Source organism: Acinonyx jubatus, chromosome E3 (genome assembly GCF_027475565.1).
Source record: "Acinonyx jubatus isolate Ajub_Pintada_27869175 chromosome E3, VMU_Ajub_asm_v1.0, whole genome shotgun sequence".
Classification (NCBI taxonomy): domain Eukaryota; kingdom Metazoa; phylum Chordata; class Mammalia; order Carnivora; family Felidae; genus Acinonyx; species Acinonyx jubatus.
The window spans coordinates 22,743,884-22,759,313 of NC_069398.1; the positions used below are offsets into that span (position 1 = coordinate 22,743,884).

Sequence of the window (15,430 nt, forward strand, 5' to 3'; positions counted from 1 at the left end):
CTAAAAAGGACAGAAAACAAAGCTCTCTTTTGGCTGCTTTTTAATGGGGGGAGGGGGGAGGGAGAGATTTTTTTTGATACTAAAAAAATTACTAGAGGCCGTAGTTGGTGTTTAGGGAAAAGTTAATCAGTCAAACAGATTGGAGGAAAGAGCGCCGAGAATGGGAAAACGAATGCGAGCCTTCCGTGCAGACGGGGGTGGGATGCGGCCGCTCGGGTTCGAGGGCCACCTCCGTTCTCTCCGGCCGCAGACCCCGGGGCGCCCTCCGCACCCGCGCCCGCAGGGAGACGGACTTCCCAACAAGGGAAGAGAGGCCTCCTCGAAACTTAAGCGCGAGTTCTTTCAGCGACTGCCGCCGATCGCGAGCCCAGACCTCCTCTGCCTTCCCTTGGCACCGCGTGCGGGCCGGGATCCCGACCTCGGAGCGGCAGCGCCACGCCGCGCCTCGGTCTCCAGCCCGACTGGGCGCAGGCCCCGGCCCGGGCCCCGGCCCCGGGTCGGCTGGAGCCCCTCGGGACCGGAGGCGCCGGGCCGGCTGCGGCCCCCCGGCCCTGCCGGGCACGTCCGCGCCGCCGCTCCCCGGCCGACCTCGGCCGGCCCACGGAGGAAAGTACAAAGGCGGGCGGCCAGGCCGCGGAGGGAGGGTGGGAGGGAGGGCAGAGGGAGGAGGGGTGGCGAAGGGGGGCCCGGGCGCGCCAGACGCGAGGCGCCCGCCCCTGCCACCTCTGCCCGCGGGCCCGGCCGCCGCAACAAAGACCCCCGACCCGGCCGCCTCCCTTCCGAGCGCGGGCGGCGAGCGAGGGAGCCGCGCCCCCGGGGCTGCATTACCTGGTCGCAAAGGGTTAAGCGGTCCTGTCAGCCCCAAGTTCATGGTTTGGTTCCTTAGCAGGGCTCACGATGGGGGATCGGCAGAGACCAGGGGGAAAAAAGCGGCCAAACACACGAAGAGAAAACGCCCAACTCCGACCGGGCTGCGTCCGCAAGTCTGTCCTCGGTTCCTCGCGAAAGTCTGAAAGCGGATGCACGGGACCCAAATCCGTACGAGAGCAGCAGCTGGCGGCGGCCGAGCGCCAGCGCCGCGCACACATCCAGCGCGGCCGAGGCCGGGCGGCGGGCGGCGGGGGGAGCGCCCGATCCGCGCCCGCCCGCTGCCTCCGGGCCGCTCCTGCGGCGCACGGGTCGGGCCGGGCACGGCGGGGACCCGAGCAGCGTCCCGGGCGGGCCGGCGGGCGGGCGAGGCGGAGAGGAGCGGCCCGAGCCGCGGCCGCGGCGCGCGGAGCTAAGAGCGAGGCGGCGGCGGCGGCGACAGGACAAAGGAGACCATGTGCGGAGGGAGGGAGGAGGGAGAGGGAGGAGGAGGAGGAGGGCGCGCGGCGGCGGCGGCGGCGGCGGCGGCGGCGGCGGCGGCTTCTCCCCGGCGGCCGCCTCGGGCTCCCCGACTGTCGGTCCCGCCTCTCCAGCAGCGCCGCGGCCCGAGTGGTCCCGGTCCCGCCGCCGCCGCCGAGGCGCTGGAGGGAGACGCTCCGGGAGTCTTTTTTCGGGGCCGATCTCGCCGGGCGCGGCGCGGGAACGCTGCAGCGGCCGGGGCGCCGGGAAGGCTGCGCGGGGCCGACGGCGCCTCCTGGCCGGAGCTCGCGGGCGGCGGGCGGGCGGCGGGGAGCGCCCGGGGCTGGCTGGGCTCCGGCCCGCGCTCCGCTCGCGGGCGCCTGCCTCTCCCGCCGGCTCCCCGCTCAAGTGAACTCCATCGGCGGCCGCCGCCGGCGCCGCGGACTCCCAGGCTGGACGGGCGGCAGGAGGGGGCGGCGGCGGCGGCACGGGGGCCCCTCGCTCCGGACTTCGCTCCCCGACTGCGCCGAGCGCGCCTCCTCCAGACGCTCGCAGCTCTCGGAGCGGGACTTCCTCGGCGCGCCGAGCCCGAGCCGCCGGTGCCGCCGCCCCTCCTCCGTCCCGCCCCGCGCGCCCCGCCCCTCGCCGCCCCTCCTCTCGGCCCCGGCGCCGGGTCGGCCCCGCGGGGGCGCAGTCCCCGGGTGCGACATCGACAGCTGTCGCTCCCCCCCCACCCCGCGCCTCGGGCCCTGGGTCCCCATGGCTGCCTTCCCCGCGGGCGGGCGCGGCGGGAACTGCAACGCTCCTCGCCCTCCCCACAGTTGCCGCTTCCAATATCGCGCCGCGGCAGGGAAAGGCCACTAGGCCCGCAGCCTGGGGTGGAACTGAGACCAGGCCAGGCTCGTCTGCAAAGAGAGGGCTCTCTGGGCGGTTGTGAGGGCCTGCTGAGAAAGTGATGTAGGTCGGGCGCCCGGCACACAGTAGGTGCTCAAAACAAAATAATATGCCCACTGTTGCAAATGAAGCGGGGGGGGGGGGGGGTGGTCAGAGTCCAGTATTAGAACAAAAAGGTCTTCATCTCGCCTCGTTCCCACCATGATCAGAGACTCAATGTAGTTTGTCAAGTCCTAGGGATAATCCACAGGATGAACTGGCCATTTACAAACACCCCCCGCCCCTTACTCTTCAAATCCACTTGTATCTGCACACCTCACACGCACAAAAGGGGAGCGGGTTGGTTCCCCAGGCGTCTACCAGATGTAGGAAAAGGACGAAAGCAACGCACAGCCTCACTAAATGGAGGGCAATTACTATCACCGTATCATTTGTCATCCTCGTGTTCTCTAGTGCTCAGTGTAGGGTCTGAGAAGGAGAAGGAGGGTGGGGGGGCTCACTGACCACAAACTTGGTGTTTGGCAGGTTCCCCTGTACAATCCACTCCTGCCAAAGCCTACCCAGCTCCCTTCTGGCCCTGGTGGCCCCTCTGCAGAATGCTGGCTTCCTTACTCATGATTTCAACCCCAGAGACCCTGCAAAGGTACTGGGCCCTACACGGGGGCAGGAGACCCTCTGCAAAGATCTGGAGCTTTAATTCCACGCCTGCAGCATGACAAAGTCCCTCCTTAGTGCCCAGGAAAAGTTGCTGTGATTTTCCCAGCACAAGCGGGAGGAAGCGGCAAGCGAGGTGGAGATTGTCCCTGGGAGGGTTCCAGGGGTAGAGGCTCCCTTGGGGGAGTGACGGCCACTGACAGGTCCTATGTCCCTGCTGGTGCCACTGTTACCTGGATTGCAGCAGAGAAGAGAGGAGGGAACAGGGCTTGGGAGAGACGTATATCACATACAAATGCCACGGAGACTGGCTTAAAGCAATAATGTCCCTTCCTCACCTCTTTGAAGTTCAACATCCATCACTGTTGGATTTCATGGCACTCCTGAAAAACCTCTCAAGGGTAAAATGGGGGGGGGGGTGCTCGCTGTATGGCGTAATTTTTTTCCCCTTTCACTTTCACATATGAGGAATTTTGGAAATAAGAGGGTCTCTTTTCTCTCTAGCCTCACCACCTTCCCGAAAACTGGCAGCACTATGTGGTATTTCTAAAGACTTTTTTTTTTTTTTTTAAGATAGGTAATAGCCATTTTCTCTACCTCTACCCCCAAAGCAGTCAGAAGGAAAGGTGCCTCGCAGAAAGCAGAAGGTGGCAGTTGGATTTTCCCATTGCTTATAAGATGTCACAAAACCCAGCTGAGGCCCTCAGGCTAGGGGCCTTCATTCTGAAGCTGTCTCTGCAGTAAGAGAGATAGCTCAAAGGCAAACATTAAATTTTCAAGAAAAGACATTAAAATGTTGTTTCTTTGGGAACAATCAGAACGGGACGGTTTTCTTGTCTTGTTGCTCTAATAAAATCAATATTACAGGGAAGAAATTGCCAGAGCTCCTGCCAGGTCCCCCACAGGGTAAACTGAGATGCAGGAAAGCACAGGGAACTTAGCTGACCAACGAAAACAACCACTGAGCCCTCTGCACTGCTTTCATCAGACAGCATGCCTGCCACTTAACCAGGCCTTGCATTAGATTGTCATCTCTGATTATCAGGGACTAGATCTCAGAGCAGCCTGGGATCATCTGCATCCGTCCCCGTATTTTGATGATCTGTAACCAGGAGGAATGTGGAAACACCAGCAGCCAAGCTTCTGGAGGACCCACAGAACTGGCTTCTGCGCTCTGTGTCCCTATTCGGTCCCCTGTGCCAGCCTGTGTGGCTTTTGCCCTGTGAGGCCCACCACCACCACTTGGTGGGCTCCCTTCCTCCAACTCCCCCCAGACACTTGAAGGAGTTCATCTTGATTCGTTTACAGGTTTTGTTCCCCCTCCTTTCTGAAAGGGAGGGAATCAATGTCAACATTGGAAAGGAAGAGGTATAGAAGCATCAGAAGTATGAAGAAGGAAAGGAAAGGAAAGGAAAGGAAAGGAAAGGAAAGGAAAGGAAAAAGGAAAGGAAAAAGGAAAGGAAAAAGGAAAGGAAAAAGGAAAGGAAAAAGGAAAGGAAAAAGGAAAGGAAAAAGGAAAGGAAAGGAAAGGAAAGGAAAGGAGAGAGGAGGGAAAGAATGATGGATAATCACCCCAGGTGACTGGATCCTGGTCAGAGACGTGACTTTCAAGAATCAAGATTCATTGTGGTTGTTTTCCCTTGAGAAACTTAGTTTCCCTTTATTGTAATTTTCACCTGAAGATTACAAAGTCAAAGGCTGGCAGCCACTGTTTCTGTTACATTCAACAGTTTTAACATACTAACCACTCATGGCTTCTTAGGCCTTCAGCCTCTGAACCAGATCTAAGGAGGGCAAATCTTACAAAGTGGGTTCCCTAATAAGAAGCAGGTAGCAAGAATACGGACTCAATAGTCTTTCCAGTGCAGATCAATTATTTCAGAACCCAAACCAGATTTTAATATATGAGCAAAGACCTTGGCCAAATTTATGATTTACCAGCTAAAACTTAAAACACACACACACACACACCCACACACCCACACCCACACCCACCCAAGCCCAAGCTAAATTAAAATATGGAATCATCTTTCAATCTCAAAATACATCTAGAGATAAACAAGATTTGAAAACTAATGGTGCTTCTTCTACATCAATGTAAAATGGCTAAGTTCTGAAGCCTAAAATGTGCTTTGATTCAATTTGTAACACAAGTTACCAGGCTGAGATTAAACCTTTTTTTGGTAAATTATTTCTTACAAATTCTGGCCTTCTGTGGAGCATCTTATATAGAAAAAGCTTCTCAATTGTATGGTGTTCTCGCTCCTAAAGATAATGAACTTCAGGCACTCCCTGACAGAACATGGGGTGGGTGACTCGGTGGGTGGAGTTCAAGGAAAGAGGAAGCCTTTATATTTTATGTTTTATTTTTAAAGTTCTTTTTTTTTAATTTTTTTTTTTTTTTTTTTTTTGAGAGCGAGAGAGAGATTGACAGAGAGAGAGAGAGAGGGAATCCCAAGCAGGCTCGGCATGGTCAGTGCGGAGCCCGATGTGGGGCTTGAACTCATGAACTGTGAACTCATGAAGGCCACGCCTTCTCCTGGATTCTTTCCATACGAACCACCGTACTGATGAGGAAAACGACCACTTGAACATCAAAAACACCAATCCAGAAAGTGGTGGCTATGATCTGCCCCACCTGCATGGGGGAGCCTCACCTGCACACAGGCACTACCCTGGGTGCCCCAACCCTTTCCGATGGGGTCAGCACCTGGAGACTGGGTAGCTTGGGTCACATACATAATAAGGCTGGTGGGATCTTCTTGATAGATGATAAAATCCAATCTCGAGTCAAGCAAAATGCTGTGAAGAGTTCACCAGGCTGCAAGATGTAATCAACCTCCTAATAGGGAGAGCTTCAACTTCTTCAAACGTAAAATAGCATTCATCCCAATTATGCCATTTTGACGTGCTGAATTGTAATTTCTGACTCAAACAGGCCTACAGTTTTATCTGTGACTATGGGAATGGTTTCTTACTGGTGCAGAGGTGTGTTTTGAATTTTTTGTTCCTCTTCTCTGTGTGGGATACTCACCACCTCAATGTGATTAGAAATTTTTTTTTAATGTTTATTTATTTTTGAGGACGGGGGGGAGAGAGAGAGAGAGCCAGGGAGGGGCAGAGAGGGAGACAGAATCTGAAGCAGGCTCCAGGCTCCAAGCTGTCAGCACAGAGCCTGATAGGGGACTCGAACTCACGGACCCTGAGATCATGGCCTGAGCTGAAGTCCGGTGCTTAACTGACTGAGCCACCCAGGCACCCACCTCAATGTGATTTTAGATTCAACCATTCAATAACTATGTCTTGCACATCTGTATTCCCGCCAGAGCACAGGAATGGCAAAAGAAACAGTCGTGAGCCTGGAGTGCCCAGCACTTTACTGTCTATTTGTGAGGATATAATGCTAGTCTATTCCCTGTCATATGCCTTCTTTCTGAACCAACCTGGTTTCTTGCGGTATAATTCACATTTTGGAATTTGTTTACCTGGCCGGTACCCCGCGTAGTACTGGGAGGCCTCCCTCAACAGCTGCCTGGTGAGAGAATGAATGCATGGCCAAGGCTTTCCCAGGCTGCTCGTAAGGTGCCTGACAAGCACTGGGGTACCTGATAAAGTGGAGGGAGACTCAGGGCAGAGGTCTCCCTGAGGGGCCTGCTGCTCCTTATCCATGGCAGGTGAATTTATTTATTTTAAATATTTATTTTTGACAGAGAGAGAGAGAGAGAGAGAGAGAGAGAGCGCGCGCGCTTGAGCAGGGGAGGGGCAGAGAGAGGGGGAGACACAGAATCCGAAGCAGGCTCCAGGCTCCGAGCTGTCAGCCCAGAGCCCGACGCGGGGCTCGAACTCACGAACCGCGAGATCATGACCTGAGCCGAAGTCAGACCCTTAACCGACGAAGCCACCACGACGCCCATTTTAAACTGTAGATCACGATCGCCTCCCCTAGTGATGAGTGGCTAGTCAACCTCGGATGGCCCCAAACCCCTCTGGCTCTGTGCCACCCACCCCTTCCGAACAGGTGATTTTAAAATGGAAGGTTCATTACTTATCACTCCGAAAGGAGGCTACAATATCTCATGCTCATACTGTCGTAAAGCAAAAGCCTCTACCATTATATGCCTGTGTTGCTACAATTGATCATCGGGCTACAACAAGAGGGAAGTAAATAAACCGAACTGGGTTAGTTTATGATGCATACTATTGAGACGCAGGGGGGAATAAATATTTTCCAAGTGTAGACGTCAAGAAAAAGAATTTTACTTTCAAACTTCACAGTGTACTATAAACTACAGAAGGGGGGAGAAGTATGAAAACCATAAACTATCTCTTACTTACCCACCAAATCTACATTAAAATATTAATATTCAGAATCTGACCATCCCACAGAGAAAGGCGGTGAAAAATAAAAAACATATGTGCAGTCTCTGCTCCTGTCGCCCAGGGGCATCTCATGTTTTGCTCAAGTGCATGAAGTGAAGAACATGAGGCTGTGCCCTCCCGGCCCTCACCTGTGCTTGGCCACACCCCCCCCCCCCCCCCCCCCCGGCCGATCACAGCATTACATACTGGTGGGTGTTTGCAATCTGGGGTCTAAAGACCTGACCCAATATGGAGTTGCAGTTCTAACAAGCATTTCAAGCGTAGTGTGCCTTCCTCACTACCCCATGTTCGGCCATCCGCGTGACAGGGGGAGTCTCCGTTCCCCATTCCGTTGGCCGAACCTGGAACTGAACATTCTCTCGATGCCTGTTGAGATCTAGAATATGCCAGTCCTAGATCTAAGTCAAACTAGACTCTGACACCTACAGTCTAGAACGGTTCCCAGATCCGAAGGGTCGTGGTACAAGCTGCTGGAGCTGTGCTAACAGAAGCAGGACAGGTGAGTAGTTGACCTTCAGACGTTTCGTCGTCTGGAAGGCGACGGACACCCTAGACGAAGGTCATCTGCAAAAGTAACGTGAGAAATGGTGGCCAACTGCAACGCACGTTGGCCTTTCTTTCCCTACAGCCTTTTCCCAAGGGGTTTGCCCTTTCTCCCTGGAAAAATGTTACCTCAAAGTATCAATAATCTCGAGGGTCCTGGAAATTCTATACCCCCCCGTCTACTAACACACACGGACCTAACCAAGCTTCCGCGCTACCCTCTTAGCTTCATTTTGTAGTATCCTGATGGTCCAAATATTTATTTGCGGAAATTCTTGTTGAGCAAGAACGCAACATTTGCTTCTTCTGTTTTGGTGACTCATACAGTTGCTGGGGTACTATGTGGGCAGCTAGAATATCAAAGAAGTCCCTTGGTTTAGCTTTCCTGAAAGCATTCCTGTTGGCGACTGTTTCTGATTTTTTGCCCTTACTCCAATCTTAGCTGTTCTCCCTGGGCCTTGCAGGCTGTCAGTATGGAGTGGAAAAGTCTAACATGGCCAGTACAATAGGCTCTGTCTCTGTGCCTTTACGAATCACATGAACATACTTTGGAAATGGTCAAGGGCTATACGAATGCCAGCTGCTAGGATCATACACTGAGGTTACTTAGGGGTGAGGGCCAGCCTGCACGCCTACCAAGACCTGTTAATTCCTCTCCGGTCCTGTATGATCTCCAATTACAGAGCTTTGCTGCAGAGTAACTGAATCAGCAATTTCTTCTGCTCCAAACTATAGGTTGTCTGGAAGGGTTCCTTAGGGAAATACATTCAAGACGATGTCTGACATGTATTACCTGCTTCTTGGCCCACCTCTGGACACTGTCATCCTTTAGGGGGTTAAATTTCCTTAGTGGTCTCAAGATGCTGCTTTGGAGGGCCAAGATTCAATGCCTTAAGGGCCAGGACTGTGCTCTAACACCCCCCCCACACCCTCCTCCCCCATCACTATTCCCCATAGAATGCCTTTTCTGTGGTAGATGGTCCATGAAGAGTGGTTAGGTCAATGAGTTAAGAATGGATGACCCCATCTTTGCCAACTAAACATGTAAAATAAAAGAATGGAGACATTATCTCAAAAATAAACTGTATAGTCCTTTCCACACACTGCCACCAGCTTAGGGTTTCACAGAATATAGAACCCGCCCCCCCACCCCCGACCGGCTGTCATAATGCTAACAATAGAACACGTGTCAATTCTCTTGAAAACTGACTATGAATTAAACTACCAACCACTGGGGTAGCCACACTCTAAATATGGCCTCTAATACTTCTGTGCGTGCATGCTAACCTCCCACGAGCAGGTAGAGCCTGTGTCCTCTATTCTGGAATCTGGGCTGGGCCTGCAACTCTCTTGACCAGAAAAATGTGGAGGGAGCAATGCTGTGGGACTTCGGAGCTTAGGCGTTAAGAAGGCCTGGCAACTTTCTGCTTCTTTCTTCTTGGAATCTGGGCGCCACGTTGTGAGGAAGCCCAAGCCGACCCACACAGAGAATTCGGGCATCAGGACCAAAGGCCTGGTTGGGTCCCCAGCCCCCAGCCAGGAACGACATGCCGGCCATGCGAGTAAAACATCTTGGCTTTGGCTCCCCTGGCCCTGTTGAGCCTGCCTTAGTTGAAGCCCTGTGGACCAGAGAGCAATGGTTTCTGTACAGTCCTACAGAACTCTGAGAAAATAATTGTGTTTTGAGGTGTTACATTTGCTGTCTCTTACAAAGTCACAGGTAATGGAGACAGCCATCTAGGTCATGCCCCAACGTTCCGAAAAAGGAAGCAGATGAACACACGCCAGGATGAGGCACATCCATGAGCCGTCACCTCTGCTTTCTGGCCCCTGTAAGGGAATGACGGGGCGGGGGGGGGGGGGGGGGATCTTGAGGGTAGAAGAGGAACGCTACTGAAATAAAGATAATTAACGGAAGTGGGAAAATCCTGAAATAAGAAAAGTCTCTGCCGAAATAGGGAAAAGTTTTCTATTTGATAAAGTAGAAGAAAACTTAACGTGACAATGTTAATGCAAGAATAAATCTGATCTCTCCCTTTCCTTTTGGAGGCTGTGAATGTTTGCAAAACTAAAAAGTCTTTAGTAATCCCTTCTTTTATCTAAAACAGATTGCAGTTTTAAGCACAGCCTCATGAAGCTGCAGGTTCAAAGGAACCTGAAGCCGAATTAGCATAAAATCTGGAATCCTCGTTGCCACCAAACGCACAGCCGCCACCTGACAGCTCTTTTGTGATTTTTGGTTTCAAATAGAAACTGAAAGTAGCTGAGGCGGGCATGGGCCAGGGCTCCAAGTGTTTAACACCCACTCCCTCCTATGGACTCACACATTCGAGAGAGCCTTCGCCGGCTCCCTAAAGCCCGCGGTTAGGGAACACAGCCCCCCATGTGGCTGCCCGCCCAACAAAACCCGTGGGGCTGGGTGTTGCTCACGTGACAGAAATACTTGGCTAATACTTTTTGGAAGTGTTAAATATTTTTAAGTAAATTCACAGACCTCGGAGTGAATCTGCTGGGACCGAGTGGGTGGGTGGGGGGGAGGAGCGGGGGAGGGAGGGAGACCACCCTTTCCGAGTTTTTACGTTGCAAATGCCAAGAAACCCACACTCCAGACACTGCAATTTAAACACCAGCAGGTATGCAGATTCCATCTCTCGTGATTCACTTAACACTTTCTGAGCTTCCTCTTTGGGTAATGACAACTCTACGCACCTACACTTAATTCTGGAAAACCCCAGGGGGGCTGCTTTGCCTACTGCTGAAAACAGACTTACCTCTGGGACAGAAAAGTTACACTTCTTTTATAGAAAAGGGGGGGGGAGGTAGTATGTATCTAATTCCCCCTTGAGGAATGCAGGTGCCGGAAGAGGATTTTCTCACCCCCTCGTAGGGAGGGTGGGTTTTGTCCTGAGCCATCCCCGTCCCAGACTTCCTCCTCTGATCCCCATACGATCAAGTGCATGAATTCAAGTGACAGCTGGCTGGGCTGTGTCCACAGCACATGAAAAGCAGGCTGCGACCGCGCAGGGAGGAGAGGCTTGGCCTTCCTTCCCTTCCTCAAGTGCCTGCCACGCCCCACTTAGGGCCATCTGCTCCTGAAGCCACTGCCACCGTGGACGAGGAAGGGGCTTGCTCCGTGGGGTGCGCGATTCACAGGGAGGCTGGTCACGGGCTCACTTTCACCCAGGTCTGTGCCTCCTCTGAAGTTCCTCTACTGTTGGTGTACGACTTTGCACATTCTCCAGGAGGAAAAAAAAAATGTAGTGAGCATCTGGTATTTACACAGAATCTTAGAGGGAGTTGACGGATTTAATTACAAGTGTTAGTAAAACAGGAAAATTGTAGCCAGGCTTTCAAATAGCCACTCGCCTCTAAGTAACAAGACTTTCCTTTGTGCTGCTGGTAAAGAATGTGATTTATTTCCCAGCGAGCTTTCTGGCAGAAGGGGACGTTGGTGAGAAGACAGCTGCTTGGCTGGTAGCTTTTATTTTCATGTACGATGCTGTCCTTCTTATATAAAGATCAAGCTGCAAACAACATTCAACCAGGTCGTGTGCTCTGAGTTGTTTTTCCGTTCGTGAGTGGTGATGGATTTTCTCTCCGTTCCCGGGGCTCACTTACAGCTGACAACATGCATTTGTGAAATGACTGGCTAGGTTTAAAGGCACAACTCAAGGCCAGTAAAATGACTGCAAATAACCGACCTATACGAGGATTAGAGAACTGACCTGATCCTCACTGGCTCTGGTGAGTTTTAATAACTGGTTGCGGGGCTACTGGAGACCATTACGGCGGAGGTCAGGTGCTTGGAAGAGTGCTGTACCGCATCAGCAAGGTCAGGCAATCTGGGTTTTAGAACAGGTCCAGTCGCCACCAGTTGTGGCTTTGGGTCTAAGTCACCAAAGCTTCTCTTCACCATTAAAACCCATATAGGTTGGGGGGCGCCTGGGTGGCTCAGTCGGTTAAGCATCTGACTTCGGCTCAGGTCATGATCTCCCGGTCTGTGGGTTCGAGCCCCGCGTCGGGCTCTGGGCTGACAGCTCGGAGCCTGGAGCCTGCTTCGGATTCTGTGTCTCCCCCTCTCTGACCCCGCCCCCCCCCCTTCATGCTCCGTCTCTCTCTGTCTCAAAAGTAAATAAACATTAAAAAAATGCATATAGGTTGGGACAAATATTCTCTCTCCTGCTATCTTCCATACGTAAGGTTTTGTGATTCTCTATGATCTACTATCTAGAGTATAAACAGAGAACAGTCTCTGCGGTGGAAAATAACATTATCCTTCTTCCATTTGTTTGGAGGTTACGTTGTTATCTCCGTGGGACATACTGTTTGACTTATTTTGTCTGGGGTTCCCACTCTTTTAGAATTTCTTGATAAATCACTGAAATGTCCGAAGTACGCTATGGTTTGCATTTCATCCTTCCAACTGGTGAGTACAATTTAACTTCCTCATCAAAAGAGTCGGGGCAAAGTGGGCCTCACAGGCTCTGGGCGGCTGTCACTTGGTACCACGGGCCCATTAAACATATTTGTCAGCTTTATGCTTTAAAAGCAAAACCAAAAGGGTAAATGTGTCATCACGTACTCTTTAATCTGAAATCTACAGGGGAAGGAGCTCAGAAAGAAAGAAAGAAAATACACACACCCTGCCCTAACCCCCCTGCATGTGCTCGTGCACACACACACACACACACACACACACACACACACACACCAGGACACCACCACATGTGAAGCTGGCTTTTGTCTTCATCAGACCATTCCTGGCCAAGGCAATGTGCACACCACATTGGGAACCAATTTAGTCATTTCTGACTTCTCGACAATCAAATAAAACAATAAATAGCCTGAACTGGGCTTGAAGGGGAAAAGGACCACATGAATTTCCTCTCAGGACATTTTTTTTTTTTTTTTAACATGGAAGTTTGGCTTGAAAAGAACTTATTGCACAGACACATGTGGCCTCAATAGGATAGATCTTTAACTGATGAGACAGATTCCAGATTCAAGCACACTGTATCAGGGTTTAAATCCTCAGAATTTGGTAATGGAAAGTTTGGGTCACATTAAGGACTGTGGGATCCAGGGATAAGATTTAGTTTTAAATTAGCCTCTTGGGCACAGGCTGAGCATTCCCCTAAGAAGCACCATATGTCTCAAATTCCACCTTTTTCCTTCTCTCATGGCACTTCCCTGTGGATGGACCAGAAAACCCTTGACTTCAGGCCGCCTCCTTGTGTGCTTTTTGTGGACCCCCATCCTTATGATGACTTTTTTTTTTTAACTCTTTAAAAAAGTTTCCCAACCTTTTATTTTGAAAAGTCTCACACTCACGGAAAAGATGAAAGGGTGGCAGGAATAACGCCTAACCCTGCCCCCCCCCCCCCCACTCTTCACTTATATCCCTCTACTGGTAACACTTTGCCACAATGACTTTATCTCTCCTCCCTCTTGAGCTGTATTAAGACACACATGTCTACCCACTTGGTGTTTGGGGGTGGGGGGTGGGGGTGGGGAAGGCAACCTCTTCCAGATTTCCTTCTGGGACTTTTCCTCGTGGCTGCTGGTCTGAGTGGTCAGCATCTGAGACTGCGATTGGGTCCCGTCTACTGGGACAGGGTCCCTGTGAGTTGAAAACCCACACGTGTGTTTAAAAAGTCCGCACACGCTTGGTTCTTTCTGCTTCCAGGACTCGTGATGACTCAGCTCAGCGGAGGGGCCCTGGAAGTTGCCTGGGGCTTGGTGGTCAGTCAAGAGTGCAACTGGGCTAAGGGAAAAGGAGAGGGCCTGCTCGGAGCCGGGGGCACTTACTTATCCAGCAGGGATTGCAGAGAGGCTCATTTGGAGGCAGGAGGCACTCAGCCAGCTGACCATATAGCACAGTATTCGACTTGTCACTGTTCCTTCATCTGTAGATGGAAAGTATAACGTTCCTACTCCAGAGCCGCTGAGGGTTCAGTTCGCTAGAACAGTACCTGGCACACAGCAAGCACTTAGTACATGTATCTGTTACTGTCCTGCTTGCTCCCTTAGGTACCACTCTGAAGCAGAGCTGACAGGTGAGGCAAGAGGTGAGGTCAGTTAGCCTCTTAATCTCAACGAAGCCTTTCCTTGACTCCAACAGGGTGTAGCCCACTGTATGATCCATCGTTAAAAGCCATTCACTTGGTAAGACTACTTACACTGATGATGAACTATGTGCCAAAACAAACAAACAAACAGACAAACAAACAAACAAGCCAAACGGAGGGAAACATGTTACTGGTCCTTAGGGCCCTTAAACTAGAAGAGAGGACAGAAGAAAAACAGTCAGAGAAAGAAAGCGGGACATGATGGCATTGAGAATAGGACTTTCGGGAAGAAGGCGCATCCACCAGGAGAAGGCAGTAGAAATGGGGTCCAGGTAAGGTGAGGAAAACCCTGAAGAGGCAAGGAGGCGGATAAGGAGGGGAGGCGAGGAGAGTTAAAGCTTGGGGAACCAGTCAAAATCAGGAACACAGAAGCATGAGGAGGCTTGCTGGGGAATATCGAGAAATTGCTTGGGACGAGAGGAGTCCAAAGTACTGGGATCCAAGCCCGGCTGCGGGCAGGGACTCAAGACCGGACACCGAAGAGAGGGCTCAGAGTCACTGAGGAGTGAGGGTGTCCTCTGCGGAGACGACAGGGTGTGACTTCCCAGGGCACCACCGTGTAGTGGGAAGAAAGCACAGCCAAGGACAATACCTAGCATGGCATCTGCGCTGCCTGGGCCAGGGAAGGAGCCACAGAAAGAGTGATGTGAGGTCAGCAAAGCGTCACAGCAGACCCAAGGAAGGGCAAGATGTCCAGGAGTAGGGCGGCAGTTGGGGTTCGGGGGTTACTCAGAAGTGGAAAACGTATCGGAGGTCAGGGAAGACAAGGACTGAGGAAAGAGAGAGGGCTGGTAAGGCAGCAGGTCTTTGATGAACAGCCAGAGAGCTGCAGAACAAGGCTGGTGTGACCACAGATTAACGATTAGTAAGTGAGCAAAGTGGTGAGAACAGAGGGAGGAAGTATAGACCACGTTCTATATGAGAAACGGAATGGAAACACACTGGAGGCAAACAGAAAGGCGCATATTAGGGCCTGCGTCCGTCTTCAACTGTCCGTGGCAGAGGCAGGAACACGGCACATCCACCCTTCAAACTTCTGTATGCAATTTAACATGCTCTTATGCTCGCTGTCCGTATAGGAGTATCCCTGCCCAGGGATATTTTATACATTCATACATATAGATGGATTTCTTTTTTTTTTTCTTAATGTTTATTTACTTTTGAGAGAGAGAGACAGAGAGAGAGACAGAGACAGAGACAGAGGGAGAGAGAGAGAACATGTGTGAGCAGGGGACAGGCAGAGAGAGAGGGAGACACAGAATCTGAAGCAGGCTCCAGGCTCTAAGCTGTCAGCACAGAGCCCGACGCGGGGCTCGAACTCACGGACCGCGAGATCGTGACCTGAGCCAAAGTCGGATGCTTAACCGGCTGAGCCACCCAGGTGCCCCTAGATGTATTTTTTAATAACAGGAGGAGCCATGCATGCCAGGTCCCCAGTAAATAATCCAAATGTCCTATACTTTACATATAGGGACCATTTTGTCCATGAGAGTAAATGAACGCAC

The 15,430-nt window shown here is 51.9% G+C and overlaps 1 protein-coding gene across 6 annotated transcripts in view; it reads right to left on the minus strand.

Moving 5' to 3' along the window:
* Positions 1-15,430, minus strand: part of AUTS2 (activator of transcription and developmental regulator AUTS2) — a 1,109,507-nt gene that overhangs the window by 90,506 nt on the left and 1,003,571 nt on the right. The gene's annotated exons all lie outside the window — the stretch shown is intronic.